Source organism: Opisthocomus hoazin, chromosome Z (assembly GCF_030867145.1).
Source record: "Opisthocomus hoazin isolate bOpiHoa1 chromosome Z, bOpiHoa1.hap1, whole genome shotgun sequence".
Lineage (NCBI taxonomy): Eukaryota > Metazoa > Chordata > Aves > Opisthocomiformes > Opisthocomidae > Opisthocomus > Opisthocomus hoazin.
The window spans coordinates 36171013-36188679 of NC_134454.1; the positions used below are offsets into that span (position 1 = coordinate 36171013).

The 17667-nt window shown below is 40.1% G+C and overlaps 1 protein-coding gene across 3 annotated transcripts in view; it reads right to left on the reverse strand.

The window, feature by feature from the left end:
- Positions 1–17667, reverse strand: part of LINGO2 (leucine rich repeat and Ig domain containing 2) — a 579240-nt gene that overhangs the window by 26183 nt on the left and 535390 nt on the right. The window lies entirely within an intron of this gene.

Below are 17667 nucleotides of genomic sequence, written 5' to 3' on the forward strand. Positions count from 1 at the left end.
CATTTCTGAGCAGACCCTACCATAAATGCAAAATCTCCATAGTGACTCAGGAAAAATAAAAGAGGCATTAATTTTATTTGAATCCTGCAGGGGAGTTTATGCCCTCTGAATCTGGAGGTGAAAGGATATCCATGAAGCAAAGGATGCTGGCAATTTCGCTCTATGCTGAAATATATGACACGACTTTCTGCAGACTCCTTGCCAGTAAGTTGTAATTCACTTGATTTGGAAAATTCACTGCAGTCTTAAGCTTTATTTCTCATCCCAATGACAAACATTGCTGTAATAACCTGTAATTCAAGAAAGATCAGAATAGTGTTTTTTTGTATGTGTATGTATAAGGGTGATATCAATTATTTGGCAATTGAAATTTTCTTTTCAGGCAGTTCACCAGCTAGGGCTAATTACTACGATCATGGTTTCAGTCATGGAGTCATAGATCACAGATCTCAAGTTGGAAGGGACTCATAAGGATCATCGAGTCCAAATCCCTGATCCTCACAGGACTACCTAAAACTAAACCACGTGACTAAGAACATTGTCCAGATACTCCTTGAACTCTGACAAGCTTGCTGCTGTGACCACTTCCCTTGGGAACCTGTTCCAGTGACCGACCACCCTCTCAGTGAAAAACCTTCAATGTGAACTTCCCTCTGCTGCAGCTTCATTCCATTGTCTCGTGTCCTGTGGCTGCTCACCAGAGAGAGGAGATTCACAGAATCACAGAATCACAGAATGGTAGGGGTTGGAAGGGACCTCTGTGGGTCATCTAGTCCAACCCTCCTGCCGAAGCAGGGTCGCCTAGAGCAGGCTGCACAGGATCTTGTCCAGGCAGGTCTTGAATATCTCCAGAGAAGGAGAATCCACAACCTCCCTGGGCAGCCTGTTCCAGTGCTCCGTCACCCTCAGAGGGAAGAAGTTCTTCCTCATGTTCAGACGGAAAATTCAGACAGATTAGCAGCTCCCACTCTGCTGCCCCCCTTAAAGAATGTATAGACTGCGATGAGGTGACCCCTCAGCTTTCTCTTCTTCAAGCTGAACAAAGAATGTGACCTCAGACGCCCCTCCTAAGTCTTGCCCTCAAGGGCTTTACCATCTTGCTCACCCTCCTCTGTATACACCTGTGCCCAAAACTCCACACAGGACTCAAGGGGGTCCACACCAATGCAGTGTAGAGTGGGACAATCACCACCATCCATCCACTAGCTGTGCTATGCTTAATGCACCCTAGGACACGGCTAGCCCTTTTGACCACTGTTGATTCATATTCAACTCGCCATCAAACCAGACCCTCAGATCTCTTTCCACAGGACTGTTCTCCAGCCTCCCATGCCCCAGTTTGTACATATAACTGGGTTTACCCTGTCCCAGGTGGAGAATCTGACACTTGCTTTTGTTAAATTTCATATGGTTTGTGATTGCCCAGCTCCCCAGTCTATCCAGATCTCTCTGTAAGGCCTCTCTGCCCTCGTGGAAGTCCAGAGCTCCTCCTAGTTTAGTACCATCAGCAACCTTACTTACTGTACATTTGATTCCTGCACCCAGATAATTTATAAAAGTACTAAAGAGCATTGATCTTAAAATTGAGCCCTGGGGAACCCCACTGATGACTGGCTGCCAGCCTGATGTAACCCCATTTGTTATAACTCTTTGAGCCCAACATATCTGCTAATTGCTCACCCAACTTATTATGGACTTGTCTAGCTGTCTGCTGGATATTTTGTCCAGAAGGATACGTTGAGAGGCAGTGTCAAAAGCTTTGCTAAAATCAAAAAAAGCCACATTTGCTGCTACCTTCATTCAGGGCATTACAGTCTAGCTCAGTAAATCTAGCATGGGAATTAAAACCAACCCCCCTCTTTTTTCCCCTGGATGTTTATTTAATTTACTTTGTTTTGAGAAATAATTAACTGGGAAATGATCTACAGACCAGAGCCACATATGTAGAAAGCAACTGTCAGTTTCAACTGGGAGGTCTATATAGCAAAAATACTTTTAGGTGTTTAAAGGTGTCTTTGGGTAGCTTGAGGTATTTAGTGAGCCTTGTCTTAGCTGATCAAAATTAATCTCAAGGAGGCTGCAAAATGTACTCAGATAAGATTTTATTCTTGAAATGTACACATTAAGATGGAAATTTCCACTACTCAAACAGACTGAATGTCTTTGATCAGTAATGGAACTTTGCTGCACATTGCCATAAATCTCACTGGAATTACCACTAGTTAACTTTCCATACACTATGAAATTGCCAGATGTGCAACTATTTATGTCTCGGGAGCTGGTAAGTGGAATGACTAATAGAGAAACTCAACAAAACCTGTAAAACCAACAGTTTTCATTCATACATATCTACCGCAAAATGGTTATCTGTGACAGTATTTTCTAAGATTCCCCCACTTCTTCCTCATAATAAAAATCAGTATACTATAGCTAATGAAGCAATTAATTTTTGTGTGTATACTGTATTAGTATTCATGACCTCTAACTATTCTTATGTACTGTGTGAGGTGAAGCCATAAGCCACAGAAGAATATAATGACTGTGCCCAGACTCAGAGTCCTCAAAAAACTATGTAGATCCATGAGTTGTTATTGGTGTTCAGGGCCTCACACAATAAGATCATTCAAGATATTGTACTCAGTCTGTTTCTCACAGTTGTATCTCTGCCAAATTCTGCTTTCATGTTTCAGAAGGCGAAAGAATAATACTCAAAACGGAACAACTGGGCTGCAAAGATACCTCCATTACATCCAGTTTTTTGTTGGGTGGCCAGATTTTCATTCAACATCTTTTACACAATTCAATGCCCAGCAAATACTCTCTAAAGCAATAATCCTTGCTCTTATGTATGATAGAAATATAAAATGAGCTCCCTTTCTTCCACATGATAATTCTTTTCCAAAGCCTTCTATGCTTTTGCATTTGATTTCCCGATTCCACATCCAACTGTATCAAAAACATTGCAATAATGTGAGCTGGCAATTTCATTAGCTTCTTAAATGAAAATGGGAGGAAAAAAATGTAACAATGACCACTCCTCTGCTTGTTACCAAAGCAGCAGGTATGGGAATAAGGAGAGTTGGAAATAAACACCTGGTGGGTTCTCAAGACAGGCACTGTCTCTCTCTCTGGTTACTCTGCTCTGGGAAAGACCAAGCGCTGTGCAAAATTCAGAGGATTCACACATTTTTAGGCTTTTTTTGAAAGGGGAACAAGCAATGACTGTTGCCTTATTGCACATAATTACAGATGCACAGAACTGAGTTGTAAATTTAAAGGCAATCAATACCAGACCCAGGCAGATGATATGAAACAGTGAGAGGTGTTCATTGTTTCCATAATATTGTCTTTGCTGGAAAAGTAAAAGTAAAAATGATTTGCTGTTTTGTTGCTTTCCTAAGCTTATCTTAACTTCTTGCTTATAAACAGATATGTACTATAATTAAATGAGTACAAGAATAATATAGCAATCAATACTCCATTTTCAGTCTCTTTCAGAACAGACAGAACACAAACTGTCAAGTAGCTGCAGTTAGTAAAGTAAAAATTGTTTAGTAAATATTAAAAAGATAACCATTTCAGTCCCATCACAATAAAGTCTAGGTATTTCTTTTCCCATGCACAACTGCCTGAGCTCAGCTCAACACCTTTGGAAAGCAGCTGATGTGAAAAATACTGGAATACTCACAGGTTATTCTTTTTCCTGTATATATAATTTGTCTGGGATATAAAGAAGCACTGTATCAACCTATCCAGGTGTCTCAACAAGCAGTGACATTAGACATTACATTCAGACACTTCTTTTTTTTGTGCCTTACATTTCATGATAGAAGAACTGGGTACTTCAGCTTAGGGTTGGGAACGGAGAGGATTTGCCAAAAGGACATACCCCGCCTAAGGTGCACACCCATGATCAAACCTTCTGTTTGATGGAAAACATCCCTTTTTCCTTGTAAGATTTTAGTATCTGACCTAATGTTAATTGTAACATTATGGTTTTACTATGACTGCTTTTCATGCTGAACCCAGATTTATAGCACCATCAAACCAAGCTTCCACAGACAACAACAGTAAATGTCTATTTACTAAACCACCCCTCAGGATGTGAGGACAGAACTCTAATATCTTGTGTTACTTGAAGAAGTGCCCAGCCAAAGAGCTGATCAAAGGCTGATGCTTTAAAAGACCTTGTTTCAAAAGAGCAGTGGGAACTGTCCTCTTCCCTGGTGCAAACACATGCTCTGTTGTGCCCTTTCTTGGAGAGGGCTCAGAGCATGGGAGTTTGGGCTGAAATGCGTGAAGGTATGGATCACTCCAGCACTGCGAAGGGTAAACTTGTGGCTTGCACTGACAACCTTCGAGACCCCTGTGCCTCTTGCAGGTAGACACCCAAAACCTGGATGTGGTTGTCATGCTATCATGGGTATGAGACCCCCTTCTGGTGTGCTCGGGTCTGCGTGGGCACGTTGTCAGATGGCATTGTCCCATTGCTGAATATGGGCACGGCTTGGATAAAATGGTGTTCCAGCTTTTGAAGAAGGTTGAGTATTTAGTCTCACACACTAGGTTCACTCCCAGGTAAATCTTCTACCAGGTAATAGGATGAAAAGGTTCTTGTTCCTGCTGCAGTGAGAGCAGCTTGCCAGTGGTATCACTGGAAACAGAAATGCTGTGAACAAAATTCCAGTTAATTTCCTCAAGCAAGTGATTGTGCCAATGGCTGTGCACTCATGTACGAAGTGTATGGTCAGACACATACTAAATTACAGTAACATTTTACACACTGTCAGGGTTTCCCTAAGGTTGTAAGTTTTTCTACAGCTTTGATGCATCCGTTACAGTCTCCTGCAGCTGGATGGGTCTTCCTCAGGTAATTAGGGATGATACAGAAACACTCTTTTTAAAATATTACCAGCAGTGGGTATCTCACATCAGAACACTTGATGTTCCTTCCTTCTTTATTACACAAACTGGGTTCAAATAAAAAGCCCTTTCACTTTCACACAGGTTCCTGTACCCCCAAAGGCAGCAATATCATGTAATACTTAGAAGCAGATGAACTGCTAAATCCAACAGGGTGACTCATATGCATGAAGTCAGTCAGGTTAAGGATAACTGTTTGCTCAACAGATGATGTTTCTTTCTCAGTTTTGTCTCTCTAACCTTCCTATAACTGTCTGTGAATTTTATTTTTTCCTCCATGACTGAAAATCTTTATTTTTTAATAGGGTTATTTAAACCTAATCCTTTCTGCTAGGAAAAAAAAGCAGAAGATGTTGTGGCATCCCACTTTCAATCAGTCAATATAATATAAAGCATACACTTAGGAGGTAAAAAAAGAATAAAAATAGTGCACTTCTCTAAGTGCATAGATGCACTTAGTACAATGATAGTGCCACTTCTGATAAACTTTGAGCCTCTATGTTTAAAGCTGAGCTTCTGGATCTCAGTTAGACAAATCAAGCCTACTCTTACAGATGTAATTTCAAAATATGGAGTTTGAGGAACTGTGAGCTCTAAAAGTATAGAAGTAAAGACATACCAAAAAAGGTTTAAAATGATAAAAAAGGGAAAAAGGAACAAAAGGGAAACAATGCAGTATTATTTCCATAAATTTTGAGGATTACTTAGTGCTAAATTTGCAATTTGCAAGGAGGGTCTGATTGCTGAGGTCTGAATGTCTGCCATTGCTTATTCTGTGGCAGTGTGGGACAAGTTGGTAACTGGTCACGGTGTATGAGGTGCGGAGTAAACAGCAGAGAATTACCGTGCTGTCTGTGCTTGTACAAAATAAAAGCTCCTTCCATTGCAAACTGATAGATGAGAATGGTGCAGGCCAAATCTCAGTGCTGTGATTCAGAACTCTCCTGCCCAAGCTTCATTTTCAGTGTTTGGAAGCTCTGACAATCACTTGGGTAAAGAAAACTGCACACTTCAATTATCTTCCAACGTCTGACAGAGAAGAGCACAGAGTTAATAATGGGCATTATATTTATTTTTTCAATCAGTGATTCAGAATGCCTTACTCTGCATTCTGCTTGCAGGTCTTGATGAACTGAGTGTTCCCAGAAAGACTTAAGAAAACTATTGTATAAAACCAAGAATTGGTAGGCAGTTAGCCACTGCGTGGGAAGTTTAATGAAATATAAAATGAAATAAAAATAAATGTGATACTCTTGTTGGGAGAGGGTAAATTAATTCCAAAATTCAGCTTACACAGATTGTATAACATTAAAAATTACAAAAAAGTCTATACGTCAGCTATGAAGCCTTTGGCTAATGTAGCAGGGCAAGTAGCCAGCTGTTGTGCTCCAGCCATGCTTGCTTCTGGATTTCTGGGAAATTTATATGTGCATTAGGAAATGTTCTGTAATAACTTCTGGATCAAAGCCATGAACTGGGATTTTGACCAGTGATGCTGAAGACCGTTTCTAGTTTTGGTGCTGCTGGAATTTGATGAAATAAAGCTCCATGCTTATTTCATTAATAATTACCACATAGTTAAGGAAAAGATGTTCTCATCTATTACTCTGGGAATAGATTTTCAGCCACTATTTTTCAGCAGCGTCCCAGGCTAAGATCTTTCACAGTGAAGATATGTATCCAGTTTTATGGACAGCTTAGCTGCTAGAAGAGAGAGAAAATTTGTTTATTTATTTTGGTATTTGAAAGGACTACAACATTCTTGAAAAATCCTTCACGTAAGTGGTGTTCAATATAGCAACTGCTGCTGTCCATGTTTCTCTCTGGTTCCCAGACTAAGGATTTGCATCTCTAACATCCCTTGGATATTATCCAGGCAGGTCCCTGCACAGTGACATGGGACTTGCAGTTGGACCAACTACAGGACCATGTCTCTGGTCTCTAGACTGTCCCTTAGTTTTGGACTGCTCTATAGAGAAGGGAAAGGAGCACAGTATTATGTGGCTGATAGCACCAAATACCAGCTACCACAGTTGGTAGACTATTTTTTCCTTTCGGGGTCAATCAGATGAATGATTCTTGCTGAGCCTCTAATTGAAGGTGTCCCTGTTCACTGCAGGGGGATTGGTTTAGATGACCTGTAAAGGTCCCTTCCAACCCAAACCATTCTATGAAAGCCCAAGCCATTTGAAAAGAAGCTGACTTATTTTCATATGGATTATTTTAATGCATATGTGTTTGTAACTTATAAGTAACCTACAGATAATTTGGAAAATAAAATGACTCCTGTGTTAAGCACACTTTGAGTTTACATCTAAGGAAGGGCAGATTAAGTATTTACAGTTAGAGACCATAATGCTTACATGTCTTTGAAGTCTCATCTTCCACCCAAAGGCAACATAGACATGAAGTACTCTCCACGAGTAAGTTTGTGGCTGAAGAGGTGACAGCTTGACAGCTGAGCTTTTGCAACAGACCACTTGTAGGCTTTCACTATGCATCATTTCTGAAATGTAACACATAAACTTGTGAAGCCTACAAGATTCTGCAACTCTTTTTCTTTCGAAGAAGTCCTATGTATTATCAGCTAGAATGGGAAGGTCACTTTAATCCTTAACAAAATGAAGGATTTTTAGATTACTACTGTGCCAGCTGAGAGAGAACCATGAGAACAAGTGAGTCCTGGCAACAGCATGGTTATTTCTTCTGTGAAGTTTTGACTTCAGTTCTTGTTGATTAAAACTTGTAATTGATGAAGAAAATGCATTATATCTATGTACAAATCTGTGAGCATAGTTTGTTCTTCTGTACCAGTATCTCCATTTGCTTTTTTAACACAAACACATTTTAAAAGAGCGTCACTTGGCTGCCAGTTCTGTTCACAGTTAGGAAATTTTATGCCTGAAAAGCTGAACTGCAAGTCAATTAAGACAGTTGGTCAATATCTGCTTTGCTGTTGTAGTGAAAGGAAATTATGCTGATAGATTTTCATTGGTTCTCTTGATTGGTATACATTTACTGTCAATAAAGAAGATGGTTCTTTCTTTTTAAACAATGCTCTGTCTAACATTGCTTAAACTTATTTTTACTGATGCTTGACACACCTTGATATGTTTTCCTGTAAGAAATGCTCAGTCTAGCTAATTTATCTTCTTTTCTGCATAGCAACTACATCCAAATACTGATGCGTAACCACTGACTGTACACACCTCATGAACAAGAATTTGTAAGATGAACTGTGCATCAGGCAGATGTTTAGAGAGTGCAACTTGGAGTTTGATCAACATTTTACTGAATTCTGCACTATGAACTGCAGAAGAGGATTTTAGGTAGTTGCAAAGAGTTCTGCTATCTGCTTATCACTCAAATAAGTGTACCATCGGGACTCAGCAACTAGCCCTTGTCACTGGAAGGGAAAAGAAACAGCCCAAACCTTCTGGCTTATGCACAAATATAAAGAGGAGAAAATAAGCTGCAAATGCTGTTTATTTCCCTCTACCTCCTCTGGGGCTGAAAGGCTATGTTCTGGTTAAGCATTTCTCCCTCTTTTCTAATACATCCTGCCATATGGAGGAAAGAAAAGAGAATGAATCACTGACTTCACATGGGGCAGGATGAAGAGGAAAAAGGCACAGAGGAGACAGGAATGGCAATCTGAATGCAGACCTGAAATTCCCCCAAACAGTTCCAAACAGCAGTTTGGCTAATGGCTGTAATTCGGAATGGTTGTGCATCCCTAAAAAAGCACAGGGGAGGTGGGTGGAGAGTAGATTAAGCGTATCGGTCTCTGATTCACTTCTCACTGCCTGGCTAGCACGCATGTCCCCTGCATCCCTTAGCACAATCTGGCGGTGCTGGTGGGAGGACCTTCTGGTCGAGAGCTTCTGCCTTATGGAGCAGCTTTCCCAAATCTGCTCCACTGAGTCACCATTTCAAGTGAGAGCTCAGTGCTCAGTGCTCTTCTCCTCTTTTAAAGACTGTCCCTGTATTATTAACTTTTTAACAATGCAAATGGTTTATTTAGCAATGGAAATCAACCACAATACCATCTGACCAAATCAGTCTAGGCAGGAAAGTTGTGCTCGGTTATATTTCAGGCATGCTCAAATTCTATCTGACTGAGTGGCTTTTAGCACTCACAACACTGTAAAAAGGCCCGATGATGACATTTAAGGAAATAGCCTAGCATAGCACCACAACACGTACACAACAGCATCTGACTGGTAAACATTGCCTCTATCATGTCTCAAAAGGATGACCCAAAACGAGCCTTTCCTAATGTCTTGAGGAAGAAAGGTTATATTTATTCTTGTCTTTCTTTCTGAGAAAGGCTCTCTACATATTAAAAATATTGGGACTGATATAAACATGAAATGTGTTGGTTTTCAGTAAATAACAAGCCTTATACAAATCCTATTACACAAATAACTGAAGCTTATATAATTGCTCTAGAAACTGAAAAAAACCCCAGTCTTTTCTGAGATTTACTTTTCGAATTCATAGGCTCAGAACTGGGTAAGTGGGTTAAGGCTGGGATTGCTATTTCAATAATGCACAGACCTAAACGGCAAGGAGCAAAAAATGAGCAAGCTGTAGTTCAAAAAAGACTTCTATTGCTAAGAAGCACCTTATAAATTAGGTGTTTATGTGAATTTACTTGAGGATTTTTAGGTATGTCCTTGTTTGCAGAAAACTAAATCTTGGCAGTTTTAGTTCATGAAAGTTCTAGACAGTGTCCTGCCATGCCATCTGGTGCTAGCTGGTTGTTCAGGCAGAGCATTTGCCATGTGTTCAGGAACTGTTTTTAGATGGGTATAAGTATGTACTGCACTTGCTAGTCTGAGGTATGATCAATAAAACTGACTAAGCATCTGTAATGGAGACCCTAAAAGCCAATCTTGCATGCTACTACCTTAATTTGCAAAGGTGATATACTGCTTTTTGTACTTCTATGTGATTTATAGCTTTTCCAGTGGAAGTGATAACTTTGCTCCCGTGTCTTAAATTTTAAATTACCCTTGCACAATACAAAGTGTGAAGTATCTATCGCAGTCAGCTCCTGGAAGTACGAGGATTTTAACAGAGAGAATTTAACTAAGACAGCGTAAGTCGGCTCTTCACACTGCCATTTCATTGGCCATTTCAGCACTCCACTCCCTTCCTGGGTACTATCAGTATATAACTCATGAACTTTTCCTTCTACTATATGCTTCTTGAAACATACTGTTAATATACCGACAGGAATACCTGTTCCCTGCCATAAATTCCAGACGTGATGAAAAAAAACTTCAAACATATTTGAGTAACTTGCTACATGACAGATTATCTGGAAATATTTGCCTATATCTGCATGAAATTATATGTGCCATTTGAGAAAATGCTGAATATATCATTCTCAGGTCTGATTTAGACCCTGTTTCTCAAAACAGTTGCTATACTACTTGAAATATCTTTGCCATTAACTTAGCAAGACACTGATGAATAAGTATTTCCATACATATATTCAGCCTGGTTCTCATGTGAATTCAAAGTGTCTTTACACCATTGGCGAGACTGAAATGTTCTAAGGCAAATGGAAAAAAATGAGCATAAAGCAAGCAAGTAAATGTGTCCTTCAGGCTGATGAGTATAAAGAAATCTCAAAACAGCTGTGATTTTGGACTTTGTTTTCACTAGTTCAAGGCTAGAAAATTAAATTTTTAGTGCAAAGAAGCCATTAATTATTTGGCAATGATGATATCTAAAACAACATTTAATTCTCATGCAGCAGAGTAAAACCAGAATCAAGTCACATTAGCAACAACGGCTTCAACAAAAGGTAGGTAATAGCATAGCATACTTGTGTAAGTAGTAGGAATACTGCCAAGAAGAACTGAATACATTGCTTTTTCTAAAACTTTTTACTATCTGAATAAATATACAAAACCCTAAAGAAAAATTCACATATGAGTATCCAGAATTTTATGAACTATGTATTGCTGTATAGTAGTGGTGTAGTAGCACACTGAACATTCTTCATATTTAAAATAAAAATTAAGATAGAAGTAAAATGATGTTAACAGAATACGTAATGAAAGAAGCATATGCATTGCAGTTTGAAAAATGCAGAGTTTTAGAATGGTTCTGGATGTAGACAGAGCATGAAATGAGAGTACAAAACTTTTAACAATCTCTTTCCCAAGTCTTTCTCTTACTCTCAGGCCTCCTTTCAGAGCACCTTGCAGGAGAGACAAACAAAGAGCAATTATTCAGGAGACAGGATAGTGTCTTTGTACAATATGACAATACTAGCAGTTGGAGCAGTGTTTCTTAAACTGTAGTTATTGGTTAACCAATGATATGTGGAGTCCTTCATCATCCTACACACAGTAAAGCTGAGTTGAGAATACAACCATGAAAGGCAGCAAAGGCTGAGGTTAAATCAGAAGATCCTTAATGACAAAGACAAATTTTCAACTGACTTGGGGAAGTTTTGGATCAAAGCTGGGAGAAACACGTCTCCCTCATGTGGAACAGTGTTCATATCTTTCAGAAGCTGTGTAACAGGATACTGTGATGCTAAAAAAGCAAAAAAGAAAATCATGTGCTTATGAGGACCAGTGAAAGTCAATGATCTTGAAATCTGTCCAGGGCAGGTCTGTTCACTGTTCAGTTGTTTGAAAGCAGACCATGCTTAGAATTTATTCAAACTAGCATTCAAACTATACATATGCTGAAAGATGAGGATTCAGAGGATATGTGTTATGTCACCTGATAAAGCTGGAGGAGGGAAAATCACAGCTAACTAGTCTGTTGTCATCTGTGGAAACAGATTTTGTAACAAGGCTTGCCATCGATTATTGTCTACGTTGTCTATAGCTTTTATAATCAATGAAATTATGGGATGTTCTGTAGACTGCTTCTGTTTCAAGAAATGTACTTTGTGTGGGAAAGTGATGGCCTCAGACATCTCTAATAACATGTGAATGACTGTATCATTACTGAGCGTGACACAGCAGCAACCCCCTGAAACACTGGTATAGAGAACGCTGTCTGGTGAGAAAGATTGTTTGAAATTCATCTACATAGGATCTTGACACGTCTTCAGTAAGTCATGTTCCAACCATAAGGGATCAGCCCCTGTTTCTGCTGTTCCATTTAAAAGCTGATGAGCTGTTTTTTTTCTCTACTATGTAACACCATTCGCTTTAAAGCTCTTGAGTGAAGGGAATGACTGCCCTGCAGTCCTAAACTCTCCACCACGAGGTCTGGGCCACCTACCCTGTTTTTTCTTTACTGTCTTGAGGCCTTCCTGGCAACTTTTGAGGCGCCTTTGCCAAAATGGCTGTGTGACATCGCTCTGTGCTGGTGGCCACAAAGGTGATAAGTGCAGGGTGCAGCTCCAGCTTGGAGCAGCACATGAGCACAGTGAGCCATATTATGTGCTTAGTGAACTGTGCTAACCTTCTCACAGCTTTGTTTTTTCCCAGTTTCTTCAGAAGGCAGCAAGGACCCTGGTAAACTCTAGCTCGCTCGCATTTGTCACAGGGACACTCTTGGTTTTGCTGCCATAAACAAATGACACATAATATTGGGCTAGATGGATCCCTGCCTAATCAGGAGTTGGGAGTTAAGTATCTGTTACCTGTCCTGTGTTCTCAGAAACACTGAAGTATAGGGAAAAGTGTATGTGAAAAAATGATCTCAGAGGTGTCTAACAGGTTAGGATATGGAGTGCACAGGGCACGACCCTAAGTTGGGGGTCATATTGTAGTGGCTTCAGCAAAGATGCATATCAAGAAGATGTATATTGGTACTTGCATTCTTGCACATGTGTTTGGGACCAAGAGTTTTGTGCTCTGCTCACCAGTGAATAGAGGAGGTTGAAGCAATGGCAGGCAGGACACCTGCATCACCCAGCCAGGTGCAGATGGATCCCTGCCTAATCAGGTATGGCTGCTTTTATCTGCTGCAGTACAAGATGGCCTTGTAGACTGGGTCTGTACTGGTTTAAATTTCACTGAGAAGTTGACCTATGGCTTTATGGTAAAAATATTTTATGTGTAAAGTTTCCACAAGTGTCATTTAAGTGTCTCACTTTCATAAGCATTATTGATTCAGTGGGAATTATTTAGCCCCAAAAGACAGAAAAATGTGGTCATGCATAATACCTAAAAGACAAAAGAAAACATCTATCTGCATTACATATAAAATCATTAAACAATCAGAAACATAGGCATAAAGAGCATTTCCCTGCTTTAATACTGATAAAATACTAAAGCTGATGTGTGGAAAGAATGATTTTAAGTGACCTCTTGCTTTTTTGTTTCTGCAAACCCTGATTATAACAGCCATACAATTCTTTCGTCTTCCTAAATCCTGTCACAATATTTAAAGCACACATGTGGTTTTTGTCCCTGCTTCACAGAATGGAGAAAAAAGTACAGAGAAGGATTATGGTTTAGAATGCTTTGAGACATGACGCTGAAGCAGAGGGACACCGAGACGCTTTCTTCGCAGTTTTGTGAGTTCGTCAGCAAGAGGCAGGAGCAGTTTACCGATGCCACTAGATGTCCCTGGTAACCCACGGCAGCACCGGCGCTGGAAGGTGCAAACACGGCTCATAAACCTGTCCAGAGAAAATACGGCACGACCGAACCAGGCGACGGCACTGCACAGCATCGTCTGCCCAGCTGTGCATCCCTTTGTCGTGCTGCCCGTTGCTTTTGCCTCGCAGCCTTTCAGGGATGTGGGTACCTACAGGCAAGGTCAGTACTAGTCAACTGCGCTGTTTCCTGTTCAGTAAATAAACCAGGTATGTCCTTGGCAAGTGTTTTTTGAGACTGCAGGCTTTCCGAGACCACACAGTCCTCAGTCAAAAGCCAGGAAGTTTTCTGTGGTGTCCATCGCACCAGGCGTATCAAACTGAATAATGCAGCATTTATCGAAAAGGGTACAGATGCTATGCTTTCAGAACTGGCTAAGACAAATACACTAAAGGATCACATTTTTGCTTTTCCATTTTTTCTGTTCCCATATTTTAAAATGATTGAGTCAAATACGTTTTGATTTAAAAGCTCATTTTTGGGAAGCAACAGATTTTGCAGTATTTCAGAGGCAGATTCAGGGACCCTGTAAGCAGCTGTAAAAGACAGCAGCATTTTACTTTTAAACAGCTAATTTTCACATTCAAATAGATAAGATTTTTATTATTGGCGTTACTGGGAGCAGTGTTCACCCAGTGTCGCACTCTTTCCCCATTCTAGGTGCCTCTCTATGCAACCACAGCCATTGAGTGGTCTATCAAGACATGGTCTGAAGAAAAATAATGATGTTTACTTTTTGAATGCAGAGTTGCCCATTTCATACAACAGCAGATAGCTCTCTTTAGCTTGCTTTTTATAAATTAGAGCTTCACAAAATCAAGTATTTTATTCACAAGTTGTATTTGTTCTATTTTTGCCCTAGGAAAAAACTCTTTTCTTCTCTAGTGAAAAAGAAGAAAAACAGCAAAAGCCAAAAAAACCCCACCAAACATCAAAAGCCACAAATGCCTTCCGTCCAAACCTCTGGCGTTTATACTGATGCCCAAAATGCCTAGGCACGATGGTGCCTCACTGGAATTGCAATCTGGCTGTATCCTACACCTGTGAGCTGGAATTTCTACAAGCTGGAGTGCTTCCCTCTGTGATGCATCACTATCTCTCCCTGAAAAGAGAGGTTTTATTTTATAAGAATAATAAAGTATGTTACACTGTGATGGAAATGGTTCTGCCAGAAAGATGAAGCTACAGAAAAACATTGCAATATAACACAACAGGACTGTAAATTCCACAAAAAAAGAAGTAAGATAGGAATCTTTGGAAGTTTTGCTGAAAATTTTCTTCTTACAGTGCATTTGAAAATCTGTGTGTGTTATTTACAAATTACGTTATTGACATTGTTTTTTCAAAAATATTTCAATGGAAGGGGTTTTCTACACCCCCCCCCCCCCCTCCCCCCCCCCCCCCCCTCCCCCCCCCCTTCCATATAGTCATTTTGTTTTAGACTTTCAGGACTTTGATCCCAGGCCTGAGAAGATTTTCTGTTAATTTTTCCTCGTGAGTGATGATTCTTAATTATGTACTGCACTTCATCCACTGGAAAACTCTCCCCATTTTCACTAACAAAGTCCCATTTTTCACACTTAGTTTTGCCATGGAAATTCTGAAGAAATTCAGCATGAATTTTTCAAGGTTCGGTGACCAACTCCTTCTGAAATATTAGAGCCCTTAAAATCTGCATGGCAGTACACTTTAATGCCACGGCTATAAAAGCAAAAAACATAATAGATTTTTACTTGCTACTCTTGGCTACCCTCTTGATGCTCTTTAATGCATGCACAATAGTGAAACACAATGGAGATAAGTGCTTAATGAATGCTGTCAGGTTTTCAGTACTGACTTTACGCAACAGATGTAAAACAGATAAAACAGCAATACTGAAATATTTAAGAAATTATTATTTAAGAAAATTTTCAACCATTGTCAGAGAAAAGAAGGGAACAATGAAGAACACATTCTTTCAGGCTCATCTTGACCTTGTCTTGTTTGAGTTGCCAGAGTAAGGAAGCAGAGAGGATACATTACTCATAGAAAAGTTTATCATCTTTCTGTAATGTAGAGAGATGCTACTGATCAACCCTGACCAATGCAAACTTACGGTTGTCACAGCAACTTAAAAAATCTTAACTGTTACCCAAAGACAACTATCATTCCCACATCAATACTTAAAAAGATAGTCCATCTAGACTTAAAAAGCCCACATGCTACAAATCTTCTGTCATTGTTGCAAAGCTTTTCTTGTCATTAATTCCTTTTCCTTTTTGAGATGGACCAGAAATGAATGTTATGGAAAATTCTGTTGCCTACTTGGATTGATGGTGGTCAACATAGAACCGTGGCCAGTTGGATTGGTCTACTTCTGATGGATATTCATGACACAGCATGCTGTTATGGCATCATCCTTTTTTAAAATCTCTGCACCCAATATAGTATGATATGAACAAACAATCTGGCGCAACGTCCTCTATCCTGGCTGAAGTTGTCCTCTCAGTTCATTGTCAACAATCACACATCGTTAATTCTGGGACATTTAGGAAGAATATTTTAACTGCAATACCACCAAAAGCGAGTAAAATTCACTTCATAACATTTAATAAGAATAATGCAAGACAATAAAGAATAGGATGAAATCTCAGTAGCTGGGTGATGACAGGGGTTAGCTCAAAACCTTGTATGTTATCAGCATACCATGCAGCCTGAATTCAACACACTAAAAAGGAGTCTCTCTGGGAATCAGCTTTAACATTGCAAAGAAAAGAGTTAGCCTCGATGCAAAGGAATTGGTTTACAAACATAAGACTCAGAAGCATGGTTCTTAGAACCTTTTTTTTTCCTTCCTTTTCCTTTCTTTTGTTTTGCTGCTCCAGTCCACATGCATAGAGTAGGACATGATTGACAACCTCTCAGTGGTGCTATGTTTCAAAGATCAGGCAGATTTCCATGGCCTTCTCTGAAGCAGAGCTGTGGGGAAGGACCAAGCCACAGGGAAGGACAGGTCACTGCCTGCAGGAGGCAATCCTCCCGAAAGATCGAAACTGTACGCTAAGAAGCAACAGGATGAAACAAGGGAACAAAATAGCAAAGGGAAGAAAAAAGAGGGAGGGGGGAGTAAAATTAAAGCAAAAGCATAGTAACACAGGAGAGGTTATGACCAAAAAATAGAGGAGCTAGGGGAAAAAGAAAGCTAGAGACAAGATGTCTCTTCTTCTAAAATGTGAAAAGATCAGAAGAGAAGGGAAGAGATGAAAGATGAAAGATACTGCATTTTTCTGCATTCAGCACTTATTTTATTACTCTGTTGTACAAGCTATTCCTGTTCTATACAATTCAATAGTAATCCATGCATAAAATAGGACTTACCACCCTAGCTAAATTAAACAAAGAAGGAAGAAAAATATTGCTTAACAGCAGAGTGTTTCTGGCAAAATCTCTAAGTCAAACAGAAGGAAAAGGATTTTAATCCTTTTCATTAAACAGCAAAACATTGCAGGTTAGGAAAAAAGATGGAACCTCATAGCAAGGCCACTGGTGTGTGCAGAAAAATTTTGAGGCTCAGCCTGGAATTCAAGAGATACAGGCACATACCTGGCCTCTGTCATTTATGCTCCAGTTGGGTCAGAGTCATTCTCAGTTCTTGCTCTTGGTCATTTTCATTTCTTCAGCACTGCCTTCCTCCCACCACTTCCCTCATTTGTGTAATTGATCTGTAAGCCCTTTGGTAACTGACAGCCTCTTGCCACGTGAGCAAGAACTGCTGAGAGTTTTTTAGCTCTCAGCTAAGTGTTAGCTGCTACTTCTTCACAATCCTGTAACTCACATAAAAATTACTCTTCACTTCCTCTCTGCTCAGCACGTTGTGCTGTGCACCTGGTGATGGACTGGACTGGTACCGTGGCTCATCATGTGTGCAGTACCATCTTTCACTGGTATCACCACCTGCACATATGCAAATGGTATTTTGTTGCCAGCTTACGCCCTGTGTGGTGACCAACTCCACCAGGATCTCCTCCCCAAATGGTGCTGAGGGTCCTGACTCTCCCCCTCCCTCACGTGGGGGGCACAGACCAGAGCTGCTGCAGCCAGCTGCAGCTTAGGGAAGCAATGCCCAGCTGCAGAGGGGTGCGGCATAAGGAGGAGACGCAGTTCCCTCTTGTGCTGCAAG